At 63.1% G+C, this 12,137-nt stretch overlaps 1 long non-coding RNA gene across 3 annotated transcripts; it reads right to left on the reverse strand.

The window, feature by feature from the left end:
• Positions 1-2,767: 2,767 nt before the first annotated feature.
• Positions 2,768-11,854, reverse strand: LOC113600538 (uncharacterized). Of its 3 annotated transcripts, none has more exons than XR_003421522.2 (4): positions 11,437-11,854; positions 6,868-6,952; positions 6,259-6,379; positions 2,768-3,333 (listed from the first exon to the last, which is right to left on the reverse strand). It is a non-coding gene; the product is annotated as an uncharacterized LOC113600538 (long non-coding RNA). The 3 variants fall into 3 exon arrangements; XR_008292712.1 differs by lacking the exon at positions 2,768-3,333 and adding an exon at positions 5,096-5,374; XR_008292711.1 differs by lacking the exon at positions 2,768-3,333 and having other exon boundaries at positions 5,096-6,379; positions 11,437-11,849.
• Between the last annotated feature and the right edge of the window lie 283 nt (positions 11,855-12,137).

Below are 12,137 nucleotides of genomic sequence, written 5' to 3' on the forward strand. Positions count from 1 at the left end.
GCACTGGAGCCCTGCCCACTCGAGGAGCAGCCAGCCCGTCCCTCAGCCCACCTTGACAAATGAGGTCCCGAGGCCCAGAGAAGTGGCTGGCTCACCCAGAGCCACACAGCTCACAGGGGCCAGTGCCTCCAGCAGGACTTGTCTGCCCGCCGGCCACTCTTCGGTCTCCACCAGCATTGGTTTATGCCTCCGATAGGCCCCCCAGGGCTGGGTAGGACTTACCTCCTGCCACACCCATGCCCCCACCTCCTCCGGATGCTGGCTCCCGCCATCAGCCTCATCCAGCCAGAGGGAAGAGGCTCAGCCCACATGAGACTCAGGCCCCCAACAGCCCTGGGCTGGTTTCCCGGGCCCGGACAAAGGAGGTGGACGGAGGGACGACAGGCTGGCCCCGGCCCTTGGAACCAGAGCCTGCTTGACACCTCCTGGGAGGTGTCACTGGGAGACTGACACTGGGAGACCGTGCTGCACGGAAGGTCAGGGCCATGAGCCTGCAGGTGCTGGGGCACCAGGGACCCAAGTCAGCCCTCTGTGGGGTCCAGGCACTGAGATCAAGACCCAGGACCTCATGGGAGGCACGGTGCCATAAAGGCACAGGAGGGGTGCCAGGCCCCCTGGACACATGAAGGACGGCACAGTGGCTCGCCCCCGCCACGGGCAGAAAGAGTGTCCTTCATCAGGATCTGCTCCCGGTCTCAGGAACACCGAAGGATCAGGCCAGCACCCTGAGAGCCGTCACCAAGGCTCTTACAACCGTGTGGACTCTGGGACAGACAGCTGGAGCCAGGTGGAGACGCGTCTGGCAAGTAGGAGGCCCCCGAGAAAGCCCTTGGGACCAAGGAAGTCAGCAGGCCCACCCCTGAGCAGGGCCAGTGCCCAGCTCGTGCTGGGAAGCTCCTGAGTCCCCCAGCTGGGAAGCAATGTCCCTAAGGCTGCCATGCGGACTGGGAGGTGACCCCAGGCACCAAAGCTCGTGGAGGACACGGCAGCCGGCTCAGGGGGAGGAGACAGCAGGTCAAAGGGAGGAGGAAGCACTGGCCTGCCTGGAGGGCCGACAGCATCAGGTGCCCAGGGGAGCAGCCCCAGCCGGGGGACTGGATCCAGTTCAGGCTGGGGAAGTGTGGCAATGCTCCAGACAGAGGTCCAGGGAACAGCTGTGCGTGAAGCCCTCTGGCGGGGGGTCCCCACATGCTGTCTGGTGGGACCCAGCAGCGACAGACCAAGAGGCAGCGTCCTTGCTGGAGGAGCCCTCGCAGCCCCTTTGTAGACCCTTCCCATGGGAAGACCTCCTCTGGGCGGGCACCAGCACCCCGTCCTCCCCTGGGCCGCGCCCAGGGCCCAGATGTGATCAGGGGGCCCACACCAGTCCCTCACCAGTGGCCCTCCAAACAGACCTTGGCAGGACCCCTTATGAGCCCACCTGGGGCCAGGACACGAGCACCGAGGCCACGCAGTGACGAGGGGTGGGCACCCCAGAAGTCAACCCGGCTGGCAGTGGAGACAGCGTGGTCCCAGCTGCCTGTCATGTGGTGGCTTGCGATGCTCACGTGCAGGGAGGAGGGAGGTGAGACTGTGACCTCCCCCTGCCAAGGTCAAGGGCACAGGGCGGGGGCAGGGAGGGTGGAGCATACACCCTGTTCTCGCCTCCCCTGGCTCCTCAATCGGCTTTATTATCTGAATCACAATATCAGGATTTTAATACTTAAAACAGATTCGAATTAGCGTAACTGGCCCTAAGTGGAAATAAATTAATGTTAGTGCATCAGAAGTTTCTCCAGACAATTAGAACCTGAACTAAATTGAGTTAATATCTGATCTCTCCTCTTCTCGCCCGAGAACTTGCTTTCCAGAAGGGGTGGGCACTCATGTGGCCTTGGGCAGCAGACACACCCCTTCTGGAGGGCGGCACCCGGACCGGCCCACCGTGGGCTCTGGGAGACAGAGAGAGCAGGAGACAGAAGGGAAACTGAGGCGCTCAGGGGCAGTGTGGCCAGAGCTGGAAGAGGGAGTGAAGCAGGCTGACCACAGGCATCCAGGCGGTTGTGGACAGCAGACAGGGCGGCCTGGGGGCCCTTCGCCAGGTGGGCCGGCCAAGTCATTGCTGTGGACACAGGGCTGATCTTTGAATGCCATAGACAGGCTTTGAGGGGTCACCAGGCACAGGTCTGAGCCAGATAGTTGCATCCACGTCTAGCCTAATGCCCCTGACAATCTCCGATTGCAGGTGGAGGTGGCTGTGTCACACGTGGAGAAAACCAGAGGCCATGCCCAAGGTCACAGAGGGGCGAATGGCCAGCAGGGACCTCATCCAGGGGCCCAGCCAGGAGGGGTGGAGCGTTCGGCCTTGGCTGGGGTGGAATGTTCTAGTGCTCTTCAGCAGCCGGTGGAGGGGCTGGGCCAGGCAGTGCTCAAGCTGCAAAGTCCCAGGTGGAAAGACCTCAGCCCCTCCCCCAGGACCCCCCTTACCCCCCATATCCGTGGCCCCACTGAGAGCCCTTCCACCCCGTCGGGGACCCCACGTGCCTGCGGCCCCCACCTGGCCCATTGCTCAGAAAGGATCTGTACACGCGGTGGGTCCACTGTCCTGCCCAAGGTCAGCGCTGAGCCTGGAGCCTGTGTCTTCCAGTTTGGTTCAATCAGGCCACAGGTTTTTGAGGCGCAGGGTTTTGAAGGACGAAGAAGGAAGGTGAGAAGACCGGAGACACTCTGGGGCACAGGGGGTGGGCAGGGAGCCCCCCACTAGCCCGGCTGGACTACAAGGGCCACAGAGGGCAGCCCCAAATCTCCACCCAGGTTGGTCCCAGGGCCACCAGCAGGACTCACTTTGCCCCATCCCTGCAAGGGTCTGGCGGGGAGGAGCATCGCGTCTGGAGGGCCATCCAGGGACCCCCAAATCAGCCTTTCTGGCCACTGGTGGGACATCATTGGTGTGGGGACGGTCAGACTTCTGGGTGCTGGGGCCAGACCCCTGGTCCCCTCTGACCGGCCTTTATCAGAGCGACTCAGGGAGAAGCCAAGTCCACCCAGACCTTCACCACAAGGAGCGCTGGGGATTCTTCTCAGGCCTTGGGAGCTTCTCGCAGACCAGCCGTGGGCCACCTGCACCTGCCTGCCGCCCCCGACCATGAACGGAGCCTCACGCGGCCTGAGTCTGCCTGGCCCTCCCCCTCCAGGCCACTTGCACCCCTACTTTGCAGAGGAGGACATCTCGGGCTCAGAGAATGAGTCAGTGACTCAAGGTGACGCAGAGAAAGGCAGGGCTGGGCCTGAGCGGGGGTCATCGGTCATCGGCTGTCCCCGCACGTCCTCTAGCTCTTCCCGGGGAAGCAGCTCCTGCAGAAGAGAGGCCGGAGCTACAAGGACCCTGACCCTTCTGGGTTTCTCCAGGTGGAGACAATGGCCTGGCCCCTGCAGGGCCAGACAGGGGTCGCTGGGGGCACCTGTTTTCTCCGAAGGCTGCTGGGGACATGAGGTGCAAAAGCTCCTTAAGAGCCCCTCACTGCACGGCAGTAAGACGCTCCCCAGAAAGGGCCCTTGGACCTATGCTGGTGTCACAGGCAGGAGGGAGCAGCAGGGCTCGCGCCCCCAGTGTCTCCGGCAGACACGATCTCCCGACAGCAAGGATGAACAGCACCCACGGCCCCTGAATGTCCTGGCCCCTTCCACGGCCGTCCTAATGCTTTTGCTCAGGACCGGGGGTTTTTCGGTGGGCGTTTAGGAGAGAAATGTCACCTGGGAAGTTTCCTGCCCCAAACCACTTAATCTGGGTGCCTCTGGCCGCACGTCCCCACGCCTCATCCGCCCCAGCCCTGCCCCAGCCGGTTTGCCTCCAACTGCCCCTCGGATGCCCCCTCCACAGCATCACACCAAGGCCCAGGGCGGCTCTGACCCTCTCCCGGGGGGACAGGACGGGGGGACCACAGAACAGTCACACCAGCCACGGTGCCGCGGCTGTGCCCCAAGCGGGCCAGCTGGGAACACTGTCCGTAGAGCATCACTTGTTAGCATATCATAGCGTTCTGGCACTCTTCATCCTCGCGCTCTGCTAGGACCTGGAAGGGGCAGTGAGCTGGCTGCTCTGACTTAGCTCTCTTTGGGGCATGTAGGGTCTCACAAATCCTGTCCTCCTGTCCGGCACACCTGAACCAGGAGGCCCCCCACACACTCCACTTTGCCAAGCCGACAGCGAGGGGCTGCTGGACCGGCGAGGGGCCACCCCTTGCTACCTGGGGACGACCCTGCAATCGGCACGTGTTCCTGACATCGGACCCCAGCTCCCGCGTGACAGCCGCCGCCAGGAGCCTCACCGCGGAGGCCCTTAGAGAGAGGGGAGGGCAGCGAGCTCTCCACATTCTGAAGGCTCCAGGAACCCATCCTTGCTTGGAGAGGCCGGGACGTCAGGCTCAGCAGTTCTCGAAGAATCAGGTCGCAGAACCCGTGGGTCCCACTCCGCTCACTGGCTGCTTGACCTTGGGCCAGTCACTTCCCCTCCCTGGACCTCGGCAGCCCAAGATCTAATGGCACTGCTGACGCAGGCCGCGGGCAGAGCGCTTCCTCAAGGACCCACGTCAGCGCGGTAAAGCACCTTGAACCTGGAAGGTTCTCAGTGAACGCCACCGACAGCACGTGTCAGGGACGCGCACATTAGAACAGTCACAGGGACCCGCCGCACACCTGTGGGAAGGACCGGGCTCCCGGGTGCCGACAAGGCCACGTGCTGGCGAGGACACGGAGCCGCCCGCTCACGCCCAGCCCATGGGGACACAGAGCGGCACGCACTCTGGGAGGTGGCTTGGAAGCTTCTCACACACTAAACGCTCTCTTTCCATCCGATCCGGTGGTCATGTTGCCTGATATTTTCTCCAAGGAGTTGAAAATGATGTCCAGGGGCGCCTGGGTGGCTCAGTCGGTTGAGCGTCCGACTTCGGCTCAGGTCATGATCTCACGGTCCGTGAGTTCGAGCCCCACGTCGGGCTCTGGGCTGATGTCTCGGAGCCTGAAGCCTGCTTCCGATTCTGTGTCTCCCTCTCTCTCTGCCCCTCGCCTGTTCATGCTCTGTCTCTCTCTGTCTCAAAAATAAATAAACGTTAAAAAAAAGAAAAAGAAAAGAAAATGATGTCCACACGACAACCTGCACACGGGTGTTCACAGCGGCTTCATTCAGAGCCCCCAAACCCTGGAACAGCCGAGGTGTCTGTCAGCAGGTGAACGGACAACCTGTGGTCCATCCAGACAACGGGATGTGGGTCGGCACTAAGTAGGAACGGGCTGTCGAGCCGTGAAAAGACCTGGAGGGACCCTAAATGTATATTACGAGGTAAAAGAAACCAGTCTGAAAAGGCTACGCACGGTATGATTCCAAGTCTGTGACATTCTGGAAAAGGCAAAACCGTGGAGACGGTAAAAGACAAGTGGGGGCCAGGGGCCGGGGGGACGGGAGGGACTGTCAGCACAGAGGGTTCAGGGCAGTGAAGCTAGTCCGTGTGACTCTTGAGAACGGACACACGTCATTGCACATCTGTCCAAAGCCGCAATGGTGCACGACAGCAAGATGACATGGAACATAAACTGTGGGCTTTGGGGACAGCGATGTGTCAAGTGCACTCTGGTGGGGATGTTGAAAGCAGGGGACTGTGCTTGCTGGGACAGGGACCCACGGGAACTCTCTGTACCTGCCCCCCAATCTTGCGGTGAGCCGAAAATGATCTAAAAATTAAAGTCTACTTTTTTAAACATAAAAAAGATCCAGGTGCCGTTGGTCTGGTGGCCGGATGCAGGTACAGCTGGATCCAGGGATCCAATGGTGCCTCCACGCCCTCTCTGCTCGGCGGCTCACCTGCTGCTTCCTCGGGCTCCACGTGGCGGCAATGTGACCCCCGTCGGCTCAGCACGCGGCTTCCCAGACCCCCTCCAGGGGCAGCCGGGAGCCTCTCTAACTGTCCACGCAGGTCACGCGTCCACACCTGCCCCGATCACGGGGCACGGGGCATTGGCTCTACTCTCCAGCCCTCCCTCGGGGGCAGGTCCCCCTAAACACAAGGCTAGCAGTGGCTAGGAGGGCTCCTCAAGGAAAACCTTGGGTCCTTTCTTACACAGAAGGAGAAAGAGGAACCAGACAAGAAACCAGCAAGGCTCTGTCGCAGGGGAGGGCGCTGGAGGGCGGGGAGGGGTCAGCCAGGTGGAAGCGACTGTCTTCGTAGCCTGACCCCGGGAGAGGCTTCCCAGGGCGAGCCGGACCTCGTCTCCCGCCGCACTCACCACATCCTGCGCTGGGCAGCCGGGCCGGCCGCGAGAGTCCGGAGGGCCGTGTCGCGAGTTCAAGCTTGGAACCTTGGGGGGGCTTCACTGGCCGGTCAGGTTCCCGTGGCCCAAAGATGCTCTGGAAGATAAGCGGGAGGGCAGGAGGCGGCCATGACCAAATGGTGTCCCTCCAAATCCCTGACCCCCAAAGGGATGGTGTTTGGAGAAGGAGGTCATCAGGCTCACATGAGGTTGTGAGGGTGGGGCCCTTGGGACGGGACCACCAGGCAGCTGGCTTCCTCTGTCCCCACCACGTGAGCACACAGCAAGAAGGTGGCCGTCTGCACACCAGGAAGGGGCCTCACCAGGAACCGGATGCACCTGATCACGGGCCCCCCCCACCCCCACCTCCAGAGCCTCGAGAGATAAATGCCCACCGTGTGAGGCCTCAGTCTGTGGAATCCATTGTGGGGGTCCGAGCTGACCAGTGCGGGGGCTGATACAACGTGACTAGTGGGGGTCGTGACCCCTGTCCAGGCCCCGTGTGGCCCCCGCCCCACCGGGGTCCTCCCAGGGCAACCCAGCGTGCTCACCCGTCTACACCCACGAGTCATGGTGGACCCTCACCTGGGCGAGCTTCCAGGAACAGTGGGGGAGGTCCAGCTGTGAGCGAAGGCACCTTGGGGTCTGGGGGGGTCATCCTGTCCCCAGTCTGGAGGGAGAAGCCCGGAGGTAGAGTCAGGCCTGCCTTCCCCGCTGTGGGGCCAGGATAAGCCCCGCCCTCCAGGTCCCCAAGTAGGGAGCGTTGCGGGTGGGGACACAACTTTCCAACAAGCCACTAAGTGAAGCTCCTCTTTATTCTCCAGCCTCAACAAGGACACCTCAGAACGCGGTAGAGGAACACGCTTCCCTTGAGTTCAAGGCCCCCGACGCCCAGGCTTTTCAGAAGTCCAACAAAGAACACAGGGCATGGGGATGGGAGGAGGGGACCTCGCCTGCAGCTTCCTGCCCTGTCTTTCCCCCCGACGTACACCCATCCTCGCCGTGAGGGGCTTTGCGCAGGCTGGTGCACGGGCCCCAACCTGCGCGTCCAAGCTCAGTCCCCCTCCCCGCAAACAGCCGCCCTTGGCCAAGGTTGGGGGGGGGGGCACACTCATCCCTGGTCTGTCCCCGACGCACACTTCAGGGCGCTGGTCTGCCCCCCAGTAGAGACCCAAGTAAACCCACCTGAGCCCCAGGCCAGGCTGGAGGCCGTTGGCAGGGAAGGAGCGTGGTCTGAAACCATGAGATTCATGTCCCACAGACTTCTCGGTTGGGGCCCCCTTCCCGGATGGAGGGCAGCAACAGTGCCAGCCCCTCAGGAAGCCCCCCTCACCCCGTTCCGTCCAATTGTATTTGCAGGGCACCCACCACCCTGAGCACCTACTCGGTGCCCACTGCACGCGGGACGGCAGGGACAAGGGTGGATCACAGGGCCTCTGGCCTCAGGAGACTCCCCGGGGTCTCAGCCTGTGGGTTTGCCTCGGGGACCCCGGGGGGCAGACTGAGGCACAGAGGCCGGCCCGCGCCCAGTCCTGTCCGTGCCACTTCCCTGAGCAGCTTCGCTTACATCTCCCGTATGTTGGGTCCCATGCAAGATTCTGTTCCATAAAAAGACATTCCATTCGGTGCTTTATAGACGGGAAGCCACGCGGCAGCATGCACACGCGGCTAAGTGTGACAAGGCAGATGGAGCCAGGGACTCGGCGGGTGGCTGCGAGGCTCTGCTCTGTCTCGTGGCTCTGTCGGCAGGAGGGGCTCTGGGGCGGCCACTTTGCCGGACTCCTCTGTCTCCGTCCTCGCTGCACCCCCAGCAGGTGTTCAGAAACCGTGTTCGGAGGAGCGAAACCCCAGGGGCAAGGAATCCATCCACCCGGCGGGGGGACCAGGGAGGGGGCGAGGGGGCCGCGCGGCAGGGGGACCTCCGTCCTAGGCTGGGGCTCAGCCTGAGGAGGCAGGACAAGGCCATGGCTCCAAGCGACAGGAGGCTGAGAGCCGAGGTGGTGACGCCTGACAAATGGCGAACAGCAGGGAATCAAGCACATCCCACCGGTCACTCCAGACCTCTGTGCACCCGCCGGGGTCTGGCGGGGGGGGTCCCCCTCCCTGTGGTCACCCAGGGACCCGTGCCACTGGTGGGGGCTGCCACAGAGGAGGGAGAGGGAGAGTGTGGGGTCCCTAGGCCTTGGAGAGGGGCCGCAGAGAGGCTCGCTGAGCACTTCTGGCCGCCGTGAAGGACGCCCCACAGGGTCCAGGGAGGGCTGACATCCAGCCAGGGAGCATGGTGGGAAAATCCACACCTGATCCCTGAGGCAGGGGGTGCAGGGATTGGAGCTACTGCTGGCCGCTCCCCGTGATACACGGGGTCCCCACACACGGCCACGCGATGCAGAGACAAAGCCAATCCAGAGACCAAGCGTCTCTGCCTCGATGTCGTTAACTCTGGTTTCCGTTATTAACAGAAGCTCTGACATCTGCTTCTTGCTCCCAAAGAGAGTCCTACACCTCCCCGGGGCCTCTGCTGGGGGGCGTGAGCTGGGGGCCCTGAGGGCTCTGCCGGGGGGCCCCCCACCAGCCCCTTCCCGCCTGTCTGGCCAACACCATTCACTCCGATTAGCCAGGGGCTCGGGACCCAGGGGGTAGAAAGGACCTCGGCATGACCACCAAGCACCCCGGGGACTTGAAGACATGCTGTGATGCCCCAGAGACTGACCTCTCATCTCTGTCTGCTGCTTTGGGGGGACACAGGCTACAGGTGTCACAAGGGCCCTGGCCAGTAAAGACAGCCAGGAGAGACCCAGCCTGGGGCCAGTGGCTTTGTTCCCTTCTCTGGGACATGATGGCTGTTTGCTCGACCCGGGGGCCCCGAGGGGACCCCTGGAGACAGGGCCAGTCTTCTGCAAGTGGAAGGGCAGTCTTTGCCTTTGGAGGGCGAGGGGGTCTTCCCGGAGTCCCTCTGTGCCCTGGGTTCCCCCCCCCAGGCTGGCCGGCACTCCGTTCCACGGGGGCTGCCCCACCCTGTCTACGCAGGGCTCCGCTGTAAGTGGGAAACCATTTAGGATCCTTGTTTCAAATGTGTATTTCTAGCCATGTGAAGAGTTCCTATCACTCAGGGCATGACCACAGAAGAAACGGACTCACCGAGGAATCTCTCATCCGCCGAGGCACGCGTTAGCGCTGCAATCGTACGCGGTCTTTAACCATGCATACAGAAGACTGGCCAGCAAAAGGGATGGAGAATCTTTACCCCTCGTCACGACGGGACGGTTGAAACCCGTGAGGACTGAGTTTGAACCCCAGGGGCTCCTCTTACCTTCCTCCAGACTCCGTCTTTCTCTGTGGTCCTCGCTGACCTGTGGGGCATGTGGGGAGGGGCGAGGCCCTTCTCCCTGCCGGACATTCCGCCCCATCGGCCTCCCCCACCTACAGCCCCACACACTTTTAGAGCTTAACGCAGACTCTGAGGCCTCTACGTGGTCTGACTCAAGTATGCCCACCCTCCGAGGGTGAAGGCTGAGGTATCTGGCTCCTCAAAGCAAACCTTTGTCGGCCTTGGGTCCGAGCCATGGTCAAACGCGGAGCGTGGCTGGTGACTGCTATGTCGCCACGCACCAGGAAGGGGCAAATCCCCGTGAGCGCCCAATCCAACCCTCAGATTCAGGAACGAGATCAGAGAGGGCAGCCACATCCCCGCAGGTGCACAGCGGACGACGCACCTCCACCGCGGAGCCAGCACGCGGCTCCCACCCAGGCTGGCTGCGGGGCAGGGCGGGGGGACAGAGAGGCGTGCCAGCAGTCAGGCTCACCTAGGCCTGCGACCCCAAGGTAGCAAGACATCTCTGTTCCAGTGGATTCAAAGGAGCCAGCGTACCGTGTGGTTAAGCCAAGTGACCAAAAGCAGAGACAAACACACCCAGAGCTACTGGGTTCCCGGAAGCACCTGGGAGAGGTGGCTCGGCCAAAGCAGATGGAAAATTCGGTCACTGTTGGGCCACAAAGATTTCAAGGTCCTATTGTGAACCATTGCTATGGGGGAATATGCGTGAAACCCGGGCCGTGCCCACTCCCCGTGTGGGCGAGGGGAGACAAAGCCCCTCTCCCCAACCTCCTCCAGGTATCCCAAAGGAGGAGGAGCCAGGCTCGCAGATTTAAGTAAAATGACAGGAATTTCACATTTGGGATTTCAGGTAACCAAGGAATGTGTTTAGTGTAAGCATGTCCCAAAAATCAAACAATAGAAGGACAGTTTGCTGACCGTGTGCAGTCCAACACGGCATCCCGTATTTTACGCGGTGGCCGTAGCTGGAGCAGGTGTGGGCACCCAGGGCCCGCCCGGAAGCGACCCCGCCTGCAGCTCCGCGTCCTTGGCCTCGGCGCTGGTGGGAAATGGGCCCTGGCCCTGTCCTCTGCCTGCAGACGCTTTTGTCGCTCGCGGCCTCCCCAGCTTCCCTTCCTGGCTCTCACCAGGCCCGCAGCGGGCATCGCCAGCCCTCAGGTTGAAGGGATGAAGAGCCAGACACCAGCGGCCGGCAGACACGGGGGTGGGCATCTGGCCGGGGCGGGGGCGGGGGGGGGGGGGGGTTGGGCGATCAGTCACGCAGCTGTCAGCCTGGTCCCCACCCCGCCCCGTCTCCTTGCTCCCTGTTCTCTGTGGAAGCCACCGTGAGGAGCCCACCAGGAAAGGAGTGAGACGGGCCGGTGGGGTTCAGGCACCCCATCCCGGGGGCTAGCCTGGGGGTCCCCCCTCTCTCCCCATCTCCCCCAGCCACCCTGCCCTCCCCACCTGAACACACCACTGTCTTCTGGCTCCAAGGCCTGGCAAGAGCTGCCTGTGGCCTGGCCAGCATCTCCACTGGCCAGCGGAGGGGGGGGGGGGCCAGGAGGCCCTAACACCCCAACACTGGCTGGGGGGCAACGTCTAGGCCAGTCCCGACCTCTCCCCCATCAGGGCCAGAGGACGGGACGGCAGCTCCTTCCGGCACCGGCCTCCGGCAGAGGGTCGTCCTAAAGTGCCCCCTGACAGGACTCTCCTGCTCAGCCCTCCACGACCACGAGCCCTCCCCCCTCCCGCAACGGGACCCCTCCCACAGGACTGCAGAGTCCGCCTCCCGGGGCGGAAGTGCCCCGCCGGCTCAGAAGCACAGTCCCTCCTGGTACCTCGAGGCTGCAGGTGCGCTGACGCCCTGTGCTCCGTTCCTAAGCAGACGTCAGGCCTCCCACCGCCGGGGAGGAAATCTCATGTTCTGAGCCGCGGGGATCCGGCCGCCCTGGTCTATTTTATGGCGGCGACACAGTCGAATGCAAGGAAGCAGAAGCAACGGGGGTTGAAAGAGTGGGAAGGCAGAGCCGGGAGAAACCACTGGAGCTTGGGAACTGGGCCAGGGGCAGGCAAGACGCAGGCTCCCGCTGGGAGAAACTGCCTCGTGGGCTCAAAGCAGCGGCTCGGACGACCCGCAACTCGGGCCCAGGCGAACCCGCCTCTCTGTCTGTCGGGAGGACAGACGGCCCACAGGCTGCAGCAGCCAGCGCAGGGCCTGGGCCTGGACCCCGTGTGGCTCCCTCCTGCGGGCCCGCTCCACCCCACCCCTGCTGGACTGCGTGAGGCTCCCTCCTGCGGGCCTGTACCCCACCCCTGCTGGACAGTGTGGCTCCTTCCTGTAGGCCCCCTCCACCCCACCCCTGCTAGACCCCGTGTGGCTCCCTCCTGCGGGCCCACTCCACCCCACCCCTGCTGGACTGCGTGAGGCTCCCTCCTGTGGGCCCGTGCCCGCCCCCGCCCCCACCCCATGCTGGGCATGCAGAGCAAGGGGGAAGTGCCGGCCCACAGGGAGCAGGGGACCCCCCTCCCCAGAGCGTGA

Source organism: Acinonyx jubatus, chromosome F2, assembly GCF_027475565.1.
Source record: "Acinonyx jubatus isolate Ajub_Pintada_27869175 chromosome F2, VMU_Ajub_asm_v1.0, whole genome shotgun sequence".
NCBI lineage: Eukaryota > Metazoa > Chordata > Mammalia > Carnivora > Felidae > Acinonyx > Acinonyx jubatus.